This window comes from Macaca fascicularis, chromosome 3 (assembly GCF_037993035.2).
Source record: "Macaca fascicularis isolate 582-1 chromosome 3, T2T-MFA8v1.1".
Taxonomy (NCBI): domain Eukaryota; kingdom Metazoa; phylum Chordata; class Mammalia; order Primates; family Cercopithecidae; genus Macaca; species Macaca fascicularis.
In genome coordinates, this window is record NC_088377.1 from 39,157,110 (window position 1) to 39,180,059 (window position 22,950).

At 49.9% G+C, this 22,950-nt stretch overlaps 1 long non-coding RNA gene across 2 annotated transcripts in view; it reads right to left on the bottom strand.

Moving 5' to 3' along the window:
- Positions 1–22,950, bottom strand: part of LOC135970051 (uncharacterized) — a 121,691-nt gene that overhangs the window by 52,707 nt on the left and 46,034 nt on the right. Inside the window, exon 1 of one of the 2 annotated variants that reach the window (XR_010585492.2) lies at positions 3,846–4,207. The exons of the other annotated variant lie outside the window; for it this stretch is intronic. This is a non-coding gene — a long non-coding RNA (uncharacterized lncRNA). Of the gene's footprint in view, positions 1–3,845; positions 4,208–22,950 lie in introns of those variants that run through there. 2 annotated transcript variants of the gene reach the window in all.

The following is a 22,950-nucleotide window of genomic DNA, read 5'->3' on the forward strand; positions in this document are numbered from 1 at the left end:
CGGGGTGGGTAGGGCTAGACAGTAATGTGTCACCTGCTCATCTAAGCCTCAGTCTCCTGCCTCTCATCATGACAGCGGGGGTAACCCCCTCACCTGAGCTGTTGGGGGAGGTAAGATTGCTGGGTGATTAACAATGTTACTTCCATAGAAATTAGGCAAAGAATCCGCCCCTACGTCTTATAATACCAAACCAGGCCAGGAATTCCACATCACTACTAATTTGCATGGGAAAATGCTGGATTCTCATAAGTTCTGGCATGTCATTTGTATTGATAAAGTTTGCAGAGTTGTCATATACTAAGTATATAAAACAGGAAAATAAATCATGCAATTTGGAGGTTGAAGCAGGAGAATCACTTGAGTACAGGCGGCGGAGGTTGCAGTGAGCCGAGGCCAAGCCGCTGTACTCCAGTCTGGGTGACAGAACGAGACTCGATCTCAAAAAAAAAAAAAAAAAAAAAAAAAAAATTGCTGCTTCATGCTAGTAAAGTGGGCAGATTCTACATGCCAACTTATTCAAAGGTCACCTAACACTGACTCAGGAACTCTGGCCCTGATGTGCTTGAAGTTTTAATGCTAACAGTGTTAAAGACCACTCCCCCAGGAGCTCTGAACAAGTACTCCAGGTATACGCTGAACAAGACCACACACTCTCTGACCGAAATCTAACTTCACAGACCCAAACTACAGAACCACAGAAGACACTGCTTCTGTCCAACTTTGTGTTCTGCCACCGTTTGTGTCCGTTATTTCCTACAAACCATCTCATTAGAATTTAGGGCACACAAAAGGCCGATAAAACAGGGTTACTTTTCAAAGGTTTGGAGGTGAAGAACAGATACAATGCATTAACTTCCTATTGCTGCTGCAACAAATTACCACAAATGCAAACCTCCTCTCAGGCCTGGAAGTCAGGAGTCCCAGGGCTGAAGTCAAGGGGTCAGTAGGTTGTGTTCCTGCTTGGAGTCTCCCAATTCATAGAGGCCACCATGCAGCTTGGCTCACAGCCCCACACCCCTCTGACCACTGTCCTGGCCTCAGCCCTGCACCCCTCCAGCCACTGCCCCACCCTTGGCCCATGCCCCTCCGGCCCCTACACCACCCCCGCCCTCAGCCCCACAGCCCTCTGGCCTCTATCTCATCCTCAGGTGTCCTCCTCTGAGGCAGACCCTCGTACTCCCTCTCATCAATGCACATGTGGGGACGCTAGACCCCACCTGGACAACCCAGGGTCCTCCCCCATCTCACTGTCCGTTACAGTCACATCTGCAAAGCCTCTTTTGCCATGGAAACTTCATTATACTAACAATCATTTAACAAGTCCATTATAATGATGTAAAAATTGGCATTGTTTTCCTCCTAATGAACAGATCAGTCACCCATGTAACCTATAAATATTTAACTATTAAATATACAATACTGTAGGGGACAAAGATGAGGAAGATGGTTCCTCCCTGAAAGATGACTGGACCCTAGATGGAGGGATGAACATTCTGAACAGAATCAACCTAACTCAACATTTGAGTCAGAGAGGCCAAGCAGTAAGACTTTCAAAAAAGCAACCAGAAAGTGTGTACCGTGCCTGTAGTTCACAGCTGAGCCTGGCGTCATGAGCATGAGCGTGTGGACATGCATACCAGACCCAAGTTTAAGATCAAATATAAGGAGCTTTCAACTGTAGTATTTAACTAGATCTTATTACAAAATAGCTTCTTGATTACAGTTTTTGTCCAAAAAGTTCTCTGTAATTAAAGAAATTAATTTTCCCCTAAAAAACACTTCACCATCTATCATCCCATAAAAACTAAATGGATATATTAAAGAAAAAAGACAAATGTTTGACTTCGGGGGTTTGCCTACGACTTGGATAAGAATGATTTTCTTCTGGCCAAGCAGGGAGCAGCTGGACCAGACTGGAGGGAAGGAAAAACAAATTTCCACTCTGACCTCAGTTGGACACCAGAGTCTTCCCTGTCAGAATGTGGGTGTGGTGCTTCCCACACACTAGCCTCTGACAAAACTCAGCCCAAGGGTGTGGGAAAAGGCCGTATACTTCTGAAAACTCTATAAAGTACAGACACATCAAAAGCTTCAGAAGACTGTAAAGTGCCAAGGAGACCACTGCACCCTTGGAGTTTACAGAAAATCGTCAGCATCACACGTGTCTGAGGTCCAGGTTCAGCTCCCAGCTGCCGCGACACCGTGAGCGCAGTCCTGGCTTCCCCTCTGATGCAGAGAGCTGGAAACTCCGCCGGCAACACTCAGAGCTCAGAACATTCTAGATGAAAGCAACGTGTTCCTTTTAAAATGGGGAACCGGGGCAGCACAACTGAAGCGCTACGACTGTCTCAACTACTGGGTTTCGGGGTAGCATTAGGAAATCGTGAGAATCCAAACCTCAGTTTCATACAGATTCCAAACTCACTGCAGGTTCCAGAATTTTTTGAAGCATTCTTCCAATTTATCACTCAGGATTCCCTTGCCAAAGCTAATAAAGTCTAAATTCCTTACGGAAAAGCCACCATAAGCACCACCACAAATAAGATCAACTGAGGCCCGCCCTTTGCACCAAATCTATAAACTGTAACTCACACAAGACTGCTGGAGGCAGCTCTCAGTTGACGCCAAATCCGTGAGACTTCATTATCCCCATTTTGGATCGAGTGTGAAGACTGTCAGCAAACCAGGGCCCCAGTGTGAAGTAGAGAACAGATTCTCTGACACCTGCCTGAACATTTTCTTCCCACCTGTCTTGGATATTGAGCACCCTCAGAGCTACTGAGTCACCCACATTTGCAGGTCATTTATCCAGCCACCAGGATAACATAATTTTGCGACAAAAATGCCTTCTCGGGGCTTTGTCATACTCAACAAGGCAGCTCAGAAGGCTTGGTAAGCCCAAGAAAGGGGGAAGCGTCCTCCAAATAGACAAAGACCAAGGAAAACCGTGCAGACTCTCTCAAGACAGCAGAAACAGAGCCCGCTGTAGCATTTCAGGCCCTGCTGGCCACAGCCCTGCGTTAGGTGGCACCATTTCCACAGATGCAGCCTACTGGGCCCATTTGAAAGGTTCCGCCTGCGAGACACTCACCCCCACTTCCAGTTTCTGCAAGACCCGCTGCAGCCCCACTCCACCCCGGGGGCCGACTGTTCAAGATTTCCCGGCGAGACCCCTCAGAGCCTGCACAGCGTCTGAGACTGGGAAGCACCAAGGATCCAGAAACGCACAAACCCGTTCTCCTCATGCTGCTTTCTGGGTTCCAAGTTGTCTTAAGAACGAGTCCTGCATAAACCCCGGGCTGGGGAGCCAGCCACAGCCCAGCAGCACCCAGCTCATGTGCTCCACCCACCCCACAGAGGACCACGGAGGCCCCAGCATGCGCTGTCCGCAGGGCAAGACACCAGAAACAGCCACAGTTCAGGGTTCTCCCACCCACCCCGCTGCCGTAATTACCTGCTGTGATCTGAATTCTCATTGATTGGGTAGGTGATCCCACAGCTCCGCTGCCCTAATTACCTGCTGTGATCTGAAATTGCATTGGTTGGGAAGGGGATCTCACTGCTCAAGCACTCCCTGCTGCCACCTTGCAAACAACATAAAAACATCCAAAACCTCTCTGAACGTTTACTATAACCTCAAAACAAGACCCATCACGAGACCAGGGAAGATACACACGCACATCTGACAGCTGGTGGGCATCAGTGACCGACGCCACGGCTTCCGTGTGGTGTGTGAAGCGGGAGGCCTGTCACGGTGACTCAGGCTGGGGTCTGAATAGGGGTCTTCCAAGCAACTAGGCAACTAGGACGCACACCCCAAAACCCAAGTCCCCGCACTCATGTACCTGGCAGAAATGCTGCGTGGCCATTGACACCAGTTGTGCACCAAGACCGATCTGTGTCCTGTGGCCCTCACAACGTCCGTACACGTCTGGGCCCAGCACAGGCAAGCATGGCACCCTGCTCACCTCCAGTGGGGCTCTCTCCTACCAAGGGGGATGGCCCTGAAGTCCGTAGAGATTTCCAAAGCTCTACAAAGTCGTCCTTCCTCCTGCTTGTTCAGAAGACCTAAAGCCCTGAAGACACCAGTGAGAATTGACCTAGCCTCTTAAGGCAGCTCAAACACCTAAACACAGGAACGCTGGACCTCTCTGCCCTCGGGAGCAGCCAATAACCCACTGGGCTAAGCAGAAGGCACAGATGTCACATCTAGAAGCCAGTGGTGCTCACGTTTGCATTCCAGGAGCCGCCCTTGTGAGTCCCTCCAAGGCTTCCAAGTCCCACTTGATTGTTTTCATCGTATCTTTATAACATCAGAGACATTATATCTCATGGTATCTATGAGATCCTCTCTACTTTTATGAGCATATATGCTCCCTGACTTACCATGGGATGAAACTGTTCCAATAAACCCAGCGTAAGCTGAAAATATCCTAAATAGAAAGTGCATTTGACATAATAGTTTCAACTTACAATGGGTTCATCCAGAGGCAGCCCATCTCGGGCCGAACAATGCACTGAGTGTGACTAGTTCACACCATCACAAGGTTGAAAAAAAAAATCACAGATGTAACCATTGTGAGCCAGGGACCATCTGTATTGTGGCTCCTGTCTTCAGAGACAACAGAAACCTCTTCTTAGACAAGAATCACAATTTATAATCCTCAAAATATTAAACTTAGTTTAACAATCTACAGATTCAAACAAAGCCAAAGTAGGCCCACAAGACCGTTTGTGCCATTCGCTAAGACACACGACTCTGTAATAACCCTCACCACAGCCCCTCAGGGTGAGTCCCAGAGGCGGGTGAGGCTTGTAGCTACGGACACTAACAAAACCAAAATCAGAGTACGCAGGTGCAGTCAAGTCATTTGACTTCTCCACTAGCATATGCACAAATGTTTATCAGCAAATCTGATCTTTGCTTTACCTCCCTCCCATGACCTAAAAAGGAGTCCACCCCCCCACCACCCCCCCAACACACACCCCACTTCAAAAACATAATTCGTACTTGCATTCAATTCTGGGCCTTTGGAATAGACCTAATGGGGGATTAAACCTCTCCTCCAACCCATTGCTTAGTCTTCTTTGAGGATGAAGGATTTTGCATAACACAAGTCAGCATATAAAAGATCTTGTATAGAAACAGACTTTCAAGGGTCCTCATTAGAGTGATTCAACTAATATACAAAGGACCCAACACACAGCACAATGTCTATTAGAAGAATGATTAATTTGTTCCCCTCAAAATCCTAATATCTACACAGAAAAAATACCCGATACACATTTTATCATTCTTTACCAGTATAGTCATACAAGCAAAAGAGTATCACAAAAGCAAAAGAACACATTTGGTTTGACTCACAGTTCTAAATTTAATATAAAATTGCTAAAACCACCAAGACAAACATGACTATGAAATATTTAATGATCTTCACCTAAATTCAAGTCACCATTCAACCACCAATACCTCTGCTCTCCTTACAGGAACTTCCCAAAAGTAAATTCTGGAATTAACAGGACAAATTTTTCTAGTGATAGAAATTAGGAAGAAATTGGTTGAAGGTGGTTCCTTGGCTGTCAAACTTTTTCTCAATAATATTTTGTAAAATAAAAGCATCAAACAGATCTTTACATTAACTTACAATCTATCAAGCAATACTGGAGCAAGCTTTAAATATTAGCCACATTCTGTCAGGGCTGACTAACATTAAATCAGCATCAGTCTCATGTCTTGCAGTATCCACAGCTCATCTTCTCAAAACCATTTAAGATTTCATAATTAACTCAATTAAACAATCTAAGTCATCTCCTTGATCATTGACATGAAGGGATAATTTTCCCCCCAAATAGTACCTCTTTCCTTGACATGATTTAATCTGTGGTTAGAGTATTTAACAGGATTTCTTTCCTTCTTAGAAAATAAAATATACACCTTTCCAATATGAAAAACACTAACTGATAATGCTATAGCTTAACCAGGTCAAAAGGGTTTTTAAAAAAAAAAAAAAAAGTTAAAAAAGGAACCTAACTGCATCTTTGGACCTTATGTGAGGTAGTGTCCAGGGTCACTGGGACCCCCACTTGGTCAGTGCAGCTGGATACCAATTAAAGACAGAAACCCAAGGGTTCACTCAAAGCCCCTTCCGAGCTCTTCATCCTAGTGGAAGCCATGGGCACAAAGGAATGCGGCATTCCACGGAGGACTTTGGGGAATGGCTGCTTGAGAACATCAAAGTGGCTCACGTCCCCAGAGTATAAAGCCAGTGAATGCTCTCAGCTTCAATGCAGCACCATCCACAGCAGCCAAGGTCTGGAATCACCTGAGAGCCCGTCAACAGGGGATGAAGGGAACGTGGCCCGAACATACACAGGAGCAATACTCCACCACACAGCTGAGATCCCTGTCATCCGCGACAGGATGGATGGAGCTGGAGGACATTACGTTAAGCAAACGAGCCAAGCAAAGAAATGGAGCATGTTCTCACTCATAAGCAGGAGCTGAGAGCAGATCTCAGGGAGGCCAAGAGTAGGTGGTCAACACGGCCCAGCAGAGCCCACTCATAAGCAGAATGGGCAGAGGCTCGTAACGGGCACAAACACACAGCCTAATGGCAGCACAAGACCTACTATTGATAAATCAGCAGGGGGATGGCAGTGGGTCATCTACTGTGTATTTCAAAACAGCTAGGAGAGAATATCTTGAACATTAACAGCATAAGGAAAAGAAAATATTTAAAGTGAAAGACATCCCAAGTACACAGATTTCATCAATATAGGGATGAATCAAGATATCACATGCACTCTGAAAACATGTACACATATTATGTATCAACAAAAACAAAAACCAATGACAGAACCATTTGCGAAGCATGGCAGGAGAAGAATGGGAAGCCTGACATGGTGTGGCTGTGTGTCCCCACCCAAATCTCATGCTGAACTCGAAACCTTCGTTGGAAGTGAGCCCTGGTGGGAGGTGACTGACTCATGGGGGTGGTTTCTAATGGTTTAGCACAATCCCCCAAGTGCTGTCCTCATGGTAGTTCTGAGATCTGGTTGTTTGGAGGTGCATGGCACCTTCTCCTTCACTCTCTCTCCCCTTCCAGCCATGCGAAGACATGCCTACCTCCCCTTCCCCTTCCACTCTAAGTTTCCCCAGATGTAGAAACCTGTACAGCCCACAGAACTGTATGCCTATTAAACCTTTTTTTTCCTTATTACCCAGCCTCAGGTAATTCTTTATAGCAGTGGAAGAACAGTACAGTCCTCAGGACCAGCAGTGTTTTCCTTCTACCCAGCAGCCAACAAGGTCCCACGCACTAACTTGTTTTCCAAAGCCTTTGCCAGAATGCTGAGGCTGTTTTGGGGATACGGACTTTCCCCATCTCTGGCTAACCAGATGGGGCATCCTATTTGCCTCTTACCACCTTTCTCAGACAAACCCCACCTCTGAAACATCCTCCACCAGGGGCCTCCTTCAGCAGCAGCAAAGCTGAGTATTCCTTGCACTTCCCTTCTTCTGAACAAGTAAACATCTTAAGCTTATTTTTCCATCTTCCCAGCTCATTGAAAAAAAATCTTATGCTTTCTATTTTCCTAACACACACACGGAAGAGAAGTGCCGTGAGGGCAGGGGCTCTTGCTTTCCCGGATCTGAGCCTGGCCCTCAAACACTAGCCGAATTCATACTGACACGATATCCAGAAGCAGAAATGCAAATATCCACATGACTTCAAATACCCTAAGGCTCTAACAGGCTGAGTGGCCCATGTAACTATGGTTTGTGCTGGGCCATTCAACTGGTGTCCAAATCCCTGTCCAAGTGAGCTCTTTAATCTTGGGACTTTTCAGACAGCTGTTTTTTTTGTTGTTGTTGTTGTTGTTCTGTTTTGTTTTTATTAAAGGGATCTATTACAGTTACAATCAAGAATATCCCAGGCCGAATGTGGTGGCTCATGACTGTAATCCCAGCACTTTGGGAGGCCAAGGTGAGCGAATCAAATGAGGTCAGGAGTTCAAGACCAGCCTGGCGAACATGTTGAAACCCCATCTCTACTAATACAAAAATGAACCAGCCATGGTGGCAGGCACTTATAATCCCAGCTACTCAGGAGGCTGAGGCAGGAGAATGGCGTGAACCAGGAGGTGAGGCTGCAGTGAGCCAAGATCGCGCCACTGCATTCCAGCCTGGGCAACACAACAAAACTGTCTCAAAAAAATAAAAATACACCAATAGGCCCAGTTAGTTCTTCACCAATGTCAGATACATCAGTTTGAAGAAAAATAATATGAATGCATGTTTTTAAATTTCAGTGTTGAATTTAACCATATCTTTTAAGAAGATATGAAGATAGAAGTTCCCCAAGGATCGGGGGAGAAAAAAGCAGTTAAGAAAATGTTAAAACCTCAGGAGAAAAACAAGTATGGGGTAAGACCTCAAGGCAAAACTTTTTCTTTGCGCTTTGATTTCAAAAGAACTGAGATGCCCAAAATATGAACTCTCCCATCTGCATTTTATATTCCTCTATGTCCTTTGAAAGACTGGAGATGGGATCCCAGGTTCCAAAGTGCCTGGTCACGGCTCACATCAGGCGGCATCTTTCACAGCCGTTTACTCCCCTGACTGTGCTTAGAGAGCTCTGTGGCCCAATTTACACAAAAAGGTCCTAATTTACACACGTTCATCACTTTGAGCAGAGTCTCAAGAAATGAGACAAATATTGACACTCCACAGAAGCAAGTATTCTCTTCCGAAAAGTCAAGTGTCAGGTTCCCATGAGCCAGGCAGCTTGGTTACAGAAAGCACTGGCTGACTTGCTGGTTTAATGTTAGATGCATTTAAAATGTTAAGTGATCCGGCCCCCCTCCCAGTGGGTGTGTACATTGAGCTGGTTGCAGTAGTGATGCACAGACCACGTGGTTTTGCTTCAAGCAGAGCACCCCACACCCAGGAAGAGGCTAAAGGACGGCATCGAGGTCTAGGACAGTTCTAAGGAGAGCTGCAGTCTGAATGCCTTGTCTGCAAATAGTCTCTCATTTCAGAGGAAATCACTGAACAGAGTTCGTAACACGTGAATTTTAAAAATTCATATTTCTAATTTCATCCCATTAGAACTTTTGAAGAACAGATGTGCACCTGCTCCAAGTCAATGAGAGGACACTCAGACAGTCCCTCACAGGTCCTGGGCCTCCGCCTCTCACCTAGAGAATGTCAGCTCAAGCCAATCACAGCGCAGTGCGATTTTCTATAATATGCACGCCTGCATCTGAGCTGAGATGTGAATGTCTGGAATGTGCCTTGTGGGGACATAAGCCGCTAAAGAATCCGATTTGGAGGGAACTCGAGGCAACTAAAACTAGTTCCACTGGTTTTTCTTAGCAAGGCTTGACCAGGCAAACTGTTATCACTGTTGCTAATTCATGGTAATTGGGATGGGGACTTAACAGTAAGTAATTAGAGCAATTCTAGAATTTGCTACTCAATTACAATGGCACAGATTCCTGAGAATGGAAGAACTGTTGCCCAGGAATAGAGTTCAACAGGTCCTCCCCATACCCCAGGAAACATGACATTTCCATGCACCCCTGCTTTGTTCCCTGGCCACCTGAGCCGTCTGATGGCATCACTCCCCAGAGCTGGAAACACCTGACCTCTTGTCACCCTCCCATCTGCCCTGCTTTCCTCCAGCCCGGGAGACTCAGCGATGCCCACATACAGGACCAGGAAACCAGGGTTATCCTAAACCAGTGCCTGCATTCAAAGTCCTCCATGGCAGGACAATCACCAACGGCCAATACTCCCAGAACCTTCCACCTCAAAACGGGAGCACATCTGGATTCAAACTGACAACGCTGCATTCTCTTTGCCATGTACATATGGAGGCATGTCAGGTTCCACCTAAAGGTATCAAGTTTCACGCTGGTCAGGAGCCCAAACCTAGTCACTCTGCATGATCTCAATTCACCATCCACAGAGAAGCCTGCAGTTTTCCTCTGGTGCACGGTGTGGACGGTGGATGCATTTCCTCTGAAAACTTGGAGACGGGATCCTGGCCAAGGAGGCCAGTCACCCTAGCCCCTGCAAGGCCCAGACGTGCCCCTCTGCTGTCTGCACACAGTACCCAAGTCTAGCAGTGCTGGCTCTGTGGTGGGATCCATCTGGGCCTCAGAGGACCCGGGGCACAGGAACCGTGCAGCCTGGCTGTAGCCAGAGGCCTAAAGGATCCCCACGAGGCTCTCCAGCCAAGGTGCCCCCACCACAGGCACAGCCATTCAAGAGAACTGCCAGTTGAACCGGAAACGTCCCAATCTGCTCAGCCAACACAGAAAGATAACAGCCACCTACAGCTGCTGAGCCCCGAAACGTGGCCACTGGGCCTGAAGGGCTGAATCCGGAATTTAATCTGTGAAGTTCTTTTCAAATGTGTTTGGCTATGTAATCAAATCTTTATTCTAATTAAATTTAAAGGAGCCTCTGGCTATGGGCTCCCTTGTCGGGCATCACAGCTCCAGGGAATAAGAATGGGAAGGAGACGCCCAGAGCCTCTCTGCATTCTCCGCCCTAATTCAGCACGTCATCATAAGGAAAGGCACTCCAGCAGGAGAGGTGTGCACAGGAAGAACTGGGTTGGCCGTGACACAAGCATGACCCCCATGGCATCACAGCTGCCTCAGCCAACAGGCAAAAGACAATGATGCCCACCTGGACAGGTCACCGGATGTGATGATGCACCCCAAGTCCTAGTCCCACAGCAGCCAGAGACCACCCGCTGCTCATCCCAGGTGAAACACAAGCCCTAGTCCCACAGCAGCCAGAGACCACCCCCTGCTTGTCCCGGGTGAAACAGGCAGAGCTGCTCGAGCCCTCAAAAGCAGGAAGAATTAAAGAGGCAATTCCCGCGATTCCCACAACACACATGACACTCCTGGGAGACAGACACAGGCTTCACTGTGAAAGTGCAGAGGACGGTGCAGTTCCTAGGTGGGCTGCTTCTTCCAACGATCAGGGAAGAAACCAGATCCGTTTCCTTGTAGGAGAATCATTTGTACCATGATTAGACAGAAGGTGGCCGATGTTATCAAATCATCAAGCACCGCACGGCTGTGTCTCCAAGGCGGGCCTGGAAACTTCCAGCCACCCGCCTAGAGGCCGCAGTGCTTACAATGGAGATACGGGTGACTGAGGTCTGGCTTCCTCAGGGAAGCCAAATTTGAACTTTCATCACTGAGGAATCACTCATTTACAGTCACTCACCCTCAGTGCAGAAGAGGGCTCAAGACACTGCACCAGACTTCAACACTCAGGGTTAGGGTCAGGGTCAAATTCACAAGATTTACAAAATGTATTTACTTGGGATGCCGGAAGAGATGTAGCTTCACACTGCCCCAGCTCCAGGGTTTGCTTAGCCCTTTCACCAGTGGATCTCACCAACAGATGACACATCCACGCCTCGTCCATGGCAGCACAGAAAACCACTTGGAAGACAGCCACTCCCACCAAGCTTCCTGACTTTTGGTGTTTAAAATCTGCATCATTTAAAATCTGTATCTCATACGTGAGATTACACTTCTCCGAACAGACATTGCGATTGTCATTTCACCCAAAAGGGCTTTAGGAAATGGCACGCGGTCCAGACGCCAGAGGTCGCCGGCCACCTTACTCTAACCTAATTCCTTTGTGCCTGTATGGAGGCTTCACAGATACAGCCCGGTCACATTAATGACCATATGAGAAGCTCAGGGCATAGACGAACTCAGTGCTGAATTTTTCCATTTTTTGCCCTTTTGTTTTATCCAGAAGACAGCTGAGAGAGGCTCAGGCAGATCATCTCCTCGAGTATAATGACTCCAGCCACTTCTCTTCACCCCAGGTCACCCCTCAGTCACACGCTTTTGAGAAGCCAAAGCAATTCTGTTCTCTTCACGCTGGGTTCCAAGCACTAAATTCCTCCGTTTTATCAATTAGATTATCAAGCAGCCGTTTGTAATCTGGACTGCAATCTGATACAAAATTTAAGGCTAATTTAGGTTGCGGTAACAGCTCCTATTTACGTTATAGACAAGGCATGAATGAAAACTTTAATCTGTTCATAGGACCAATTTTGTAAACAAACCAATTATTCAAGCAATGATTGTCTTCAGTTAGATGCAAATTTCTTTGCTCATAAAAGATTTTCCAGTAGGAATTTTTAAATCCATGGTCTGTCTTTCCTGAGCCGGTCTCTGCACCTTCCCCTGAGTGCACAGCAGAACTTCTCAGGGCATCCCATCAGCAGGCCCACTGAAGAGAATAAGCCCCCAGCCCCCAGCCCAGGAATCAAGTCCGATCCCCAACAGCCCCTAGTCCAGCCGGGGCTTCCTCACCAGCACAGCACCCAGAGGTCTTCCAGGTTTAATGTCATGTGTGCATGGAAAGTACAGTGGTGGAAAGACCACAGTGGACATTCTACAAATGCAAATTCCCTCCTGGAACAGCCCAGCAACCCTCTGTACCGTCCTCAAAGTACCCATGCCAGGCAGGCATAAGAGTCTAATGGGGTGCCTAGGAATCAGCATTTAACACGATTCTGATGAATAAAAAAGTTTGAGAGGCCGGTCAGCGAGGGGCTGCTGTGGCCTCCACTCATTTGCAGGCTCTGAAGAGACACAGATTCAGGTAACAGGCCAGACAGGACAGGACAAGGATGGGAAAGTGGAGGGCAAATTCCATGGACCACCAACCACCCCGCCATCCCCACTGAGACTCCGTGATTTAAGGAGAGGCAAAGCCAGGGAGAAAAGATGCTCGCACCATGCAAGGGACTGAGATTTCACCTAAAACGCACAGCATGTGGCTGAGGGCCAAGGTTGGGTAAGCCGGGAGCACAGAACGGGATTCACAGGCCCAGAGGTGCCCCCCACACCCAGACCCCGTGTAGACCTCCCAAGTACTGCCTGTGTCTCCTGCCTGGTTTATTTCCTTCCCCCCTTCTACTGCTGTGTTGGTTTCTCAGCCGCCCCCCACAGCCACACACCCCTCTCTACAAGCTTGGTGGACTGAAAAGGGCGGGAGGAGGGTAAGAGCTGGGCTCTGGGGCCAACGTCCTGCCTGAGACATTAGTTCCAACCCACCCAGCTGTGATGTGAGCCCGAGATTTCTCAAATGTGACATGGAAAGGTAACTGAACCCACTTCCCAGGATGGCTGTGGAGACTGAGATCACATATAGCCACACATCAGCGTCCAGCACACGTGGGACCCCAGCCGTGTTGCCCCTGTTGGGAATCCCTCTACACCCCCTCTGCTACCAGAGCCAACTCCCAGCAGTAGCTGTGGAGGGTGCATCCTCTATTCCCACTCCACTCACCTCCTATCGCTCCACCCAGTGACCTGCCACGCAGCGGCCACCAGCAAATCCGGTCCCACTGGATAACCGACCACCACCACCCCCCCCCCCACTTTGAGGCATCTTCCACTTGCAGTTGCGAAGCAGGGAGAAACCGCCCTCAAGGGCGCTCACCTGTTCCTTATTGCACGTAATGACCAGCCACGCAGGGCCACCAGCAAACCCAGCTCCACCGTCCAGGTTCTGGTGGGTTACGGCCCCCCTCCCCCCTTCCTCCTGGGGTGTCTGGGAGGCTCAGAAACTGCCCTCCAAGGGCACTCATCGGTTCCTTATTGCACTAATACCTCATTTACAGAAGTCCACTTTGACTTCCAGCACTGCAAGTGTGACAACTTAGGAATCCTGCTTGCAAGCTCCAAGAGCTTGAGGTCACGTCCACCTCACCAGCATTCCCGAGACCCAGCACTGTCCCACTCTGTGTTTAAAATTCCAAAATACTCTTTCAAAATGCTACTGGCGTTTCGTTTGCACATAAAATGATAAAAACCTTCCAGTGAAACAAATATCTTCAACGGTTTGATTCAATCATAACATGTGAGTTACACATCTGCCAAGTTGTAAAGCCTCATGCATTTATAACATTTTATGTATGGTCAAATGGTTCATTAATTATGCGAGTCTCTAAGAAACAGGTTTTTTTCTGGCATTAGATGACCAAAGGAAAACTGGGTTATGGCCTGTAGAGGCAGACATATCTGCTGACACAATCAAGCTCTTTCCCACTGATGTGGTCCCATCCCAGGCCCCTCAGCCAGATGCCCGCAGGCCCCTGGAGGAGCAAGCTGACCTGGCCACATTTCTCAAATGCACAGCAGTTGCTCACACTGCAGATAGAGTTCAAGGCACGAGCAGGCCACCACACTAAAAATACCACGCAGTGTCCACGCCAGGTGACGGTGGTTTTCACTCCATCCCAAAGCCCCATGTATGAATTTACAGCCATGATTACTACATGGATTTTTAGACCCTCAAGACATACTTTGTTTGCTTTTATGCAACAAAGTTAAAAGACTATCACTCAGATATAGGCTCTGAAACTGTGGAATAATTATTTGGGAACAGAGCCTCTGCCAGATCAGGATAAGCACTTGGGACAACACCCTGTGACCTCGGTCCAAACAAACCCATCCAGACCAGAGGCCTCCCGCAGTGCTCTGTAATTTCTGTGGATTTCTGTAAATGAGGTATTAGTGCAATAAGGAACAGATGAGTGCTCTTGGAGGGCAGTTTCTGAGCCTCCTAACCACACGGCCACATTCAGGCTGAATCCACGCCACCTCCAGAAATACCGTCCCTCGCTGAAGTGTGCCTGGCTTCTCCCTTTTTCCAGAACGTAACAAAACCTGAAAGGACAGGTCTGTGTAGAAAAACACAAACTACTTGTGATTCCTTTTCCCAGTTCAGGCTGTAGAAAGTTCGTTTCAGCCCTCACCATGTTCTGACTGTGGCCTGGTTCTCATAAGAGGAAATAAAGTCCGAATTCTAGTCCCTGTCTCCTGGGCGGTGTGGCAGGCATACATACCTTCAGTTACATGAGGAAAGGCATGGCGAGCCCCTTCCTTCAGTAAAGCTGCACAGTTCCCAGAACCCTGATGCCATCCCCCTCACGCCACTGTGAACACCTGGACAGAGAACATTTCAATGCGTGCACCTTCGTGGGCTGGTTTTCTATTTCTCCACTAAATCACCCCAAAGTTAGCGCCCTGAACACTCACTTATTTTCTCCCATTTCTGAAAGCTAGAGTCCAAAACAGGTCCCACCAGCTAATGTCGAGGTGTCGACGGGCTGGCTCTGGGGAAGCGACCGTCTCCTCGCCTCCCGCAGCCTCTAGAGGCTTCCGCATCCCCTGGTCCATATGGCACCTACTGTCTTCAGGACCCACAGCAGCCCTGATGGCCCCTCAGCAGGAAGACGCAGAATCTCAGGAGCCCGGGCTCCAGTGCTAGGGCCAAGCCTCCGCACCCTCCCAGCTCCTCACACACGCCCGTGCGAGCTAATAGAGATTCCACTTTAACTAGTGTCACCTGTGTAAGGGGTAAGTGCCCAGCTGTGAACTGGTTAACCTCGCTCACACAAACCCCGGGAATAACCTCACAGGCCATGGACCACTTCACAATGAGTGACCACCTGCTCGGGGACCTCCATGGGCCAGCAGAGCCCTCAGGTGCCTCCCCGTGGACTCAGGGTCTGCAGCACCAGAGGGCCCTGGATAAAAAAGACATCTCCTATGTCGGGAGGCACCCACCAGTGGTTGGGTTCCCGGTACTTTAAGTAGCCCAGGTTGACAAGCCGGGCCCTGTGCAACTCCATCACAAGAATAACGGCTGCACGTGGTGAGTGCACGGGTGACCACCCCTCAGCCCAGATGGCCGCACTAAGCACATCACCGCCGTGACCTCCAATGAGACTCAGCTGCTGGCACAGTCCAGGTGTCGGCCCCCAAGAACATTCTGGATCACAATTCACAGTAGTGATTGTGATCAGGGCCACACATGGCTGAATGTATTTACAGGAGGACGCCACAGCCGATCTGGCTGGACTGAGAACATTTCCCATTGTACATTCTTACAACACCATTTTATTTGCGCTTTATTAAACTTTTATGGCTTTTTTCTGCCTATCTACTTTATGGGAGTATTTCTTGTTCTTATGACTGCAGTGACACTTTAAGCTAAAACTATTAATGTGTAAAATTAGTTTGGAAGACGCCTTCTCATTAAACATTTCACAAGCAAGCAGTCAGAGGCACCTAACCCGGAGGCTTGTTTTCTTCTCTGAGCCAAACCTACGTTGGACTCAAAGAAAAGGGCACACGGAGAGGGGCTGGATCTCCAGCGCCCATTCCTAGGGGGCCTCCTGGGGAGCAGATATGGAGGGAGAAGCCCTGGGCTACGGCACCGTCGTACTAAAGAAAAGTCCATTTGGGTAAATGTAAGTGCCAGACTTAAGAGATTAAGTAAACCATGAAAAGAAACCACTAACCACAACTTCTCCAAAACAGAACTAAACTCCCTTTAGTTTGAATTGGAAAAGCAGAAGTGATGATCAGAATACAGAAAAAAATGACAAAGTATCTGAACACAGGAGAATAATCAAGGGCCACTGTCTCTTCCTGTGTCAGTGGGAGCCTCGCATCTAAGCTGGATTTAGAAGGTTGCTACTTTGGACTGAAAGCTATCCCCAACCCGTTTGTAAGCAAGTGGAGCAGAACGCTTCAATTATTTCAAGGTTTAGCGGTAAAGCTCTGTAACTCTCACAACTATTTTAATTGGTGTGAATTTTAAAGTGACTCAATCTGTTGGCTGGAGTATCTAACCGCTTACCCACGGGGTCATGTTGGAAAATTATTCCAATTGCTTTTGTTTTTCCTACTGAAGATGCATTTGAACGTTCTTGTAGTTTGCAGTTGGCTGGTTCTGATGTTTGGTCCTGAGGAGGCCCAAGTACCCGGAAAGGAAGAATCTGAAACCTCAAGCCATTCAAGTGCTGTCTGGGGAGATGGAGACCCCAACCCGAGGGCCACTGACGGACTCGACACGAGTGCAGGGCCGCCTGAGGCAACGGGCCACGTATTTGCCGCTTACAAAACAACATAAGCACACACCCCTAGCTGTGCACACACGCCCTGTACACGCTCACGTCTGCCCATACCAACACCAGCACACACCCCCAGGTGTGCACACATGCTCTGTACACATCTGTCCCCGCCATCACCAGCACACACCCCCGGGGTGCACACACGCTCTGTACACGCTTACGTCTGTCCATGCCAACAGCACACACCCCCAAGGTGTGCACACACGCTCTGTACACATCTGTCCCACCAATGCCAGCACACATTCTGTATGCACTCACATCTGTCCCTGCCAACGCCAGCACACATCCCCAAGGTGTGCACACACGCTCTGTACACGCTCACATCCCTCTCTGCCAATATGAGCACACACCCCCAGGGGTGCACACACGCTCTGCACATACTCATGTCTGTCCCTGCAGCCTGAGTCAAACAGTCACAGAGAGGCAGAGGAGGAGGAGGAAGGACGCGATGGGCACCGAGGTCCTGGGCCCGTTCCCCTCCCTACCTCGGGAGAGACCCCTCATGTGATCCTGCCGTCACTCACCCTTCCGCCTCCATCCTCCATTCTCCCACATGGATCAGGAGGACGCCCACTGCACAGAGCTGTGATGAGCATGAACAGAAGACGGCAGAAGCTCACGCCAGTGTGCTGAGCACGGGGCCTACGGAGTGCTTCTTTCTGCTGTGGCTGACATCATCAAACAAGAGGCTGACACGAGAATATCACTCGCTGAGAAACTGAAACGTGTGACCTAGGAGCCTGTGAAGGTCTAAGAACAAACCAACAAACCAACAAACCAAACGGTTTTGTTTGTTTTTTAAACACCATAGCATGTTTTTTCTTTTTTTTTCATGCTCTACCTTGGGTATTATTTATTTTAATTTCAAATTAATTCCAATAAATACACAAAATCACAGGACTGAGAATGGAGCATTGTTTCACTTCATGTCCTCCAGCCTTTAGGACACATTAAGGAAAGACATGATTCCAGGATTCCCATTAGAAAGGCTGCCCTGAGACACCTGCTGGGGCAGCCAAATTGTAGCACTTGGTGCTGCCCCCAAGCTGCGTGGATGAAGCAGAAGACTCCGGAGGTCTCTTCTCTTCTGCCCCTAGCCCAGGAGAGAAGGTGGGAGGAGAAAGGTGAGAGAAGACAGGAAGAAGGAGGGGGGAGGGAGGGAGAGAGGAGGGGAGAGGGAGGGAGACAAGAGGGGGGAGAGAGGGAGAGAGGAGGAGGGAGGGAGGGAGAGACGAGGGGGAAGAGAGGGAGAGAGGAGGGGGGAGAGAGGGAGAGAGGAGGAGGGAGAGAGGGAGAGAGGAGGGGGGAAGGAGAGAGGAGGGGGGAAGGAGAGAGGAGGGGGAGGGAGGGAGGAGGGGCATGTTCCATCCACCAAGGCAGCTGCACTGCAGAAAGAATGGAGGATGTGTTGCTTCTCAGGACAGCAAGTTCAAGCTGTTTATAATTGTTAGCGTAAACAGTGACCAGCTGAGGACAGGGCTGCAATTGGAGATGACAACGTTTTATTTTCATAGTTGATATTGGGGACCTGGACCTAAAGCACCATGCCTTACCCTTTTGCCAGATGGGCCAATGCCTCTCTCTACTTGACACTATTTGACTAAATACCCGATATTGACTAGGAATTATGACGTGTAGGATACCCCTTACCGCAGTAACATCAAACTCATGTTCTAAATGCAATTTGCTCAGAGACTGGCTTCTAACTCTGGGTGGGAATGTTAAGCTCAGTCCAGTTCAATTCAGTAAGCATTTATCAAGAAACTCCTAGACCAAGAGCTGTGTTAGACACTGGGTATGGGGTGACGGGGATACGAAGATGTGGAATTAGAACTCAAGAAGCTCAAATGCTCTCATTTAATTCCCTAATGTCATTACCTAGCTTCAACCTGATGGCTGTAATGTCTAAATTCACTTTTTCTTTATTCCAGTTCTACATAACAAAGCATAAATAATCACAGAGGATGGCCGGGCGCGGTGGCTCAAGCCTGTAATCCCAGCACTTTGGGAGGCCGAGGCGGGCGGATCACAAGGTCAGGAGATCGAGACCACAGTGAAACCCCGTCTCTACTAAAAATACAAAAAAATTAGCCGGGCGCGGTGGCGGGCGCCTGTAGTCCCAGCTACTCAGGAGGCTGAGGCAGGAGAATGGCGGGAACCCGGGAGGCGGAGCTTGCAGTGAGCCGAGATCGTACCACTGCACTCCAGCCTGGGCAACAGCGTGAGACTCCGTCTCAAAAAAAATAAATAAATAAAATAATCACAGAGGAATGATTCTGTGTTGGACTATTCAGTGGACAGAGAAGAGCATTCTGACCGGCGTGAGACACTGTCTCTGTTCCCAGGCAGCCCGTGAGGTGGATGCACAGAGTACACGCGTGAAGATTCAGGAGCACGAGCGTCAGGTGATGGGAGGGGCACAGAGGCGGCACCAGAAAGATGCCTGCTGAGAGGCCGCTGCAGCCAGGCTGGTCGGGAAGGTCACGGGAGTGGGCGCAGGCATCTCCCTCCAGCCGCACTTGGTTTTCATGAGGACGCGCGCAGGGAAGGGCATGACACCGAAATGCTGTGGCGCTGAGGGGAGGAGGAGAGGGACACAGGGCTGAGGGCTGGCCACCACCCCTTGCGTCCATGCCCCTATGAACGTTGCCATAATCAGCCCCAACGGGGAGAAATGAGGTGGGTGAAAGAGGTGGACACACTTGGCTCCCATGAAATTCACAGATTCCAGTCATTAAAAATCCCTTCTGAGTTTTCATCTGGAAAACTTTGCAAATGTATTTAGGGACAGGAGGCAGAAGATGAAGCCAACACACTTGGGCTCAAACCGCCACCCTTCTCCTTCTCTCTGCATCCAGGACCCTCCCTGGGCCCCTGAGTGCGAGAACCCGGAGCTGCCCAGCCCAAGGGCGTGGCCCCTGATCAGAGGAGGGAGCCGCACGGCGGGGCCCCCAGCACGTGGATGGCAGGATCTGTGCTATCTCAGTCCCAGGGCCCCAAGCAGAGAAGGCCTGGGGCTACCAGCTGAAGTTTTGCTGTCTCCTCTGTCACCAAAGTCGAAAAGAACTGAGTGGGACCAACGCCGCACCTGGCGGCTCCTCGGTGGCTGCCGACGTGGCCCTCAGGCTGCGGGTGAGACCTTCTAGGGGAGCCCAGACAGCGGCGATAATCACAGCCACGAGTGCTCCAGTTGCCCCAAAACTCAAGCATAGCCTGAGGAAGGCAGCGCCCGCTCAGATCCCCGTCCAGGCTTGTGTGGCACACTGGAGAGGCACATGGCACCAGAACATGGCACTTTAAGTGGCTTTGTGGGGTGTAGGAACACAAAGTGGGGTCTCGAGTGGCTCAGAAGTCACTCCCACCAGCCTGCGGGACCCGGACGGCCCCTTTGGACTGGCAAGAGTCTCTCCAGGGCGGGCTCCAAAGTCGCAAGGATGAGGTGAGCGTCGGTCTTGCTCTGAGGAAGGCCCCTGACAAGTATCCTGAACATGCAGGCACACAGCTGGCTGACTCTTTTGAAGGGACCTGCTGAGCCTCGAGCCAGGGTTGGCTAGAGAGAACTCGACTAACACACGAACCCTGCCCAGGCGCCCACCTAGGGCGCCCACAAGAAAACTACGGAAGCTGTGAAGACGGAGGTGTCCACGGGGCTGGGAGAATCCTGGGAGAAGCCGGACTGGGGACCGGGAGGGATGGAGGCCTGGGCCCCACAAGCAAACGAGGGAGGCAGTCGGTACCCTGTAGAATCCTCTACACTCACAGCTGCAGGCCTGGCTGGCAACACAACCTTGTCTGCAGGGGCCCAGGAGCACGTGTGTTTGGCAGGAGCTGCCCTCCTGGAGCCACACTACGGGTACCGTCATTTTAGAGGCAGGTACCTGATATCAGCTATGACAATCAACCATGCCACCCTGTATTACAGCCGTGTCCTCAGCGGGTCACTCTTTGTGCTGACAATTACAAAGAGTTTGAACTCGCTGTCCCAAGAGGCAACAAGCCCTTCATTATCAGGGCCACAAGCCTCTGTGCAGACCTCCACCCCCGCCGTTTCCCGTCGGGGCAACATGAAGACCCATGACGGTGACGCAGAGCCAGTCCAGTAGCTTCAGTGCAAGAAAAATCACAAAAACTCAAACACATCCTAAACATGGGCAGTTGGTAGGAGCAGATTCCTCAATTCAACCTGTTCAGAGGCTTTCTGGGCTAGCACAGCTCTGATCACAGGCTTGCGCTTTCTGCTCCCCGTGAAGGGCGGCGAGGAGGCCGGGCTCTGCCATTCTGTAGGCTCCGCTACGTGGAACCTGCCCTGTGGCCTCGGTGGCCTGTGCCAGACAGCGTGACCATAGCCCACAGTGAACACTCGGCACAGTGCAGCAGGCTTGGGGAAGAACAGAAAGTGACCTCTAAGCCTGCAGAAGAAGATAAGCCACGCACGGCCTCACGCGCACTGTGTGTCAATCGCCTCCGAAGCAGGAATGAGCTCTTCATAGTTCCAGTAAATGCAAAGGCCGCCCTGGAAAACTGCGTGAACCCTTCTGACAACTCACAGGTGGGGAGCCACTGCCTGAGACACAAAGGTAAAGAATTAACCTGAAACTGCATATTATAAAACTTATTTTTAAGTGGTGGCTCTTAATTTAAAAGACTCCCAAAAATACTGCATTAGAAAGTGACAGAGTGAAACCGTGAGGCTGACCACAGGAGTCCCTGGAAATTTCACCAAATGTTGTGTCAAAACTGGGAAACAGAAGAACCGCACCTGATGAAACATTCGATTAATCACTTGAGTCCTCCCCACATACGAAGCTCTGTAAAAAGTGTTCCCAGAAGGTAAAGTGAGCAGGAGGGCTGTGAACACACAAAGAGAGAGCCACTTCGTCCACGGACCACAACAAAAGAAACGCTAACGAGTGCTGATGACACGCTGGAGTCCAGGGCTCTGGGTGCAGCTGGGACGGGGATACTCAGGGTCCCACTGTCCAGAAGGGAAACCAGGGTGGAAACACCAGGGAGCCTGTCCCAGGGTGCAGAGCCAGTGAACGGTGGTTCATACTGGGCCAATCCCAGCTGCCAGGCTCTGGGGCTCCTAGGGACAGAATCCTGTTGGCTTCACTCTGGGGTGCGAGAGGCGGCACCATCCCCCAAAGGCACCTGGAGAAGTGGTGTTACCCTCCAACCCCTGTCCCCGGTGTTACCCTCCATGCCTCTGTCCTCGGCGTTACCCTCCATCCCCCTGTCCCTGGTGTTACCCTCCGTCCCCTCTCCCCAGTGTTGCTCACCATCCTCCTCACCTCCAGCCTCTCTCCCTGTCCTCCCTCATTTTCCTGTTCAGCCAGAGCACATCACATGTCTCTTCCCTTTTCAAGAGGCTCAGCTGCACCCAGAGGCATTCCAGCCTATTCGGGATGGGGCACACACCCTGGGGAAATGCCAGCACAGGGCCGAAAGGGCCTGAGACCCTCTCACTGTCGCCCAAGAAGGATGGAACAGCCCACGGTCACGCTGATTGTCAGGCAGGATGAAAACTTCTGTGTCCGAAATGCTCTTTTCACTGGAACTGTTCAGATCATTCGTGAACGAATCCGTTAAATACCAGCAAGGGCCGTTCCCACTTATTCTTTGGCTACAGTTTTCCACCCACCAGCAACCACACTCCTAGGAATTATCCCTAACGCACAATCAGCGCCTTGTGCCTTTAGGAAAACCTCTTTCTCTCCAGCTTTGTCCTCCTTCCACAAAAGGTGCCTCTGACTGCCTCACTCGCCATACCAGGATTTCACTCGGCTACGGAGGAAAATCTGCGTGGGGCTCAGAGGTGGGTGGTCCCTGCATGGGCAGCAGGTCTGTGACATCCTCCGAGGAGCCTGGCCCAGGCCTGCCTCACATGCCAGGACTCTGCCTTCTGGCCCTCGGGCCCCCGAAGCTGCTTTCCCTCCATGTGTCATGCCCCGGGCAAGAAGGCTGGACA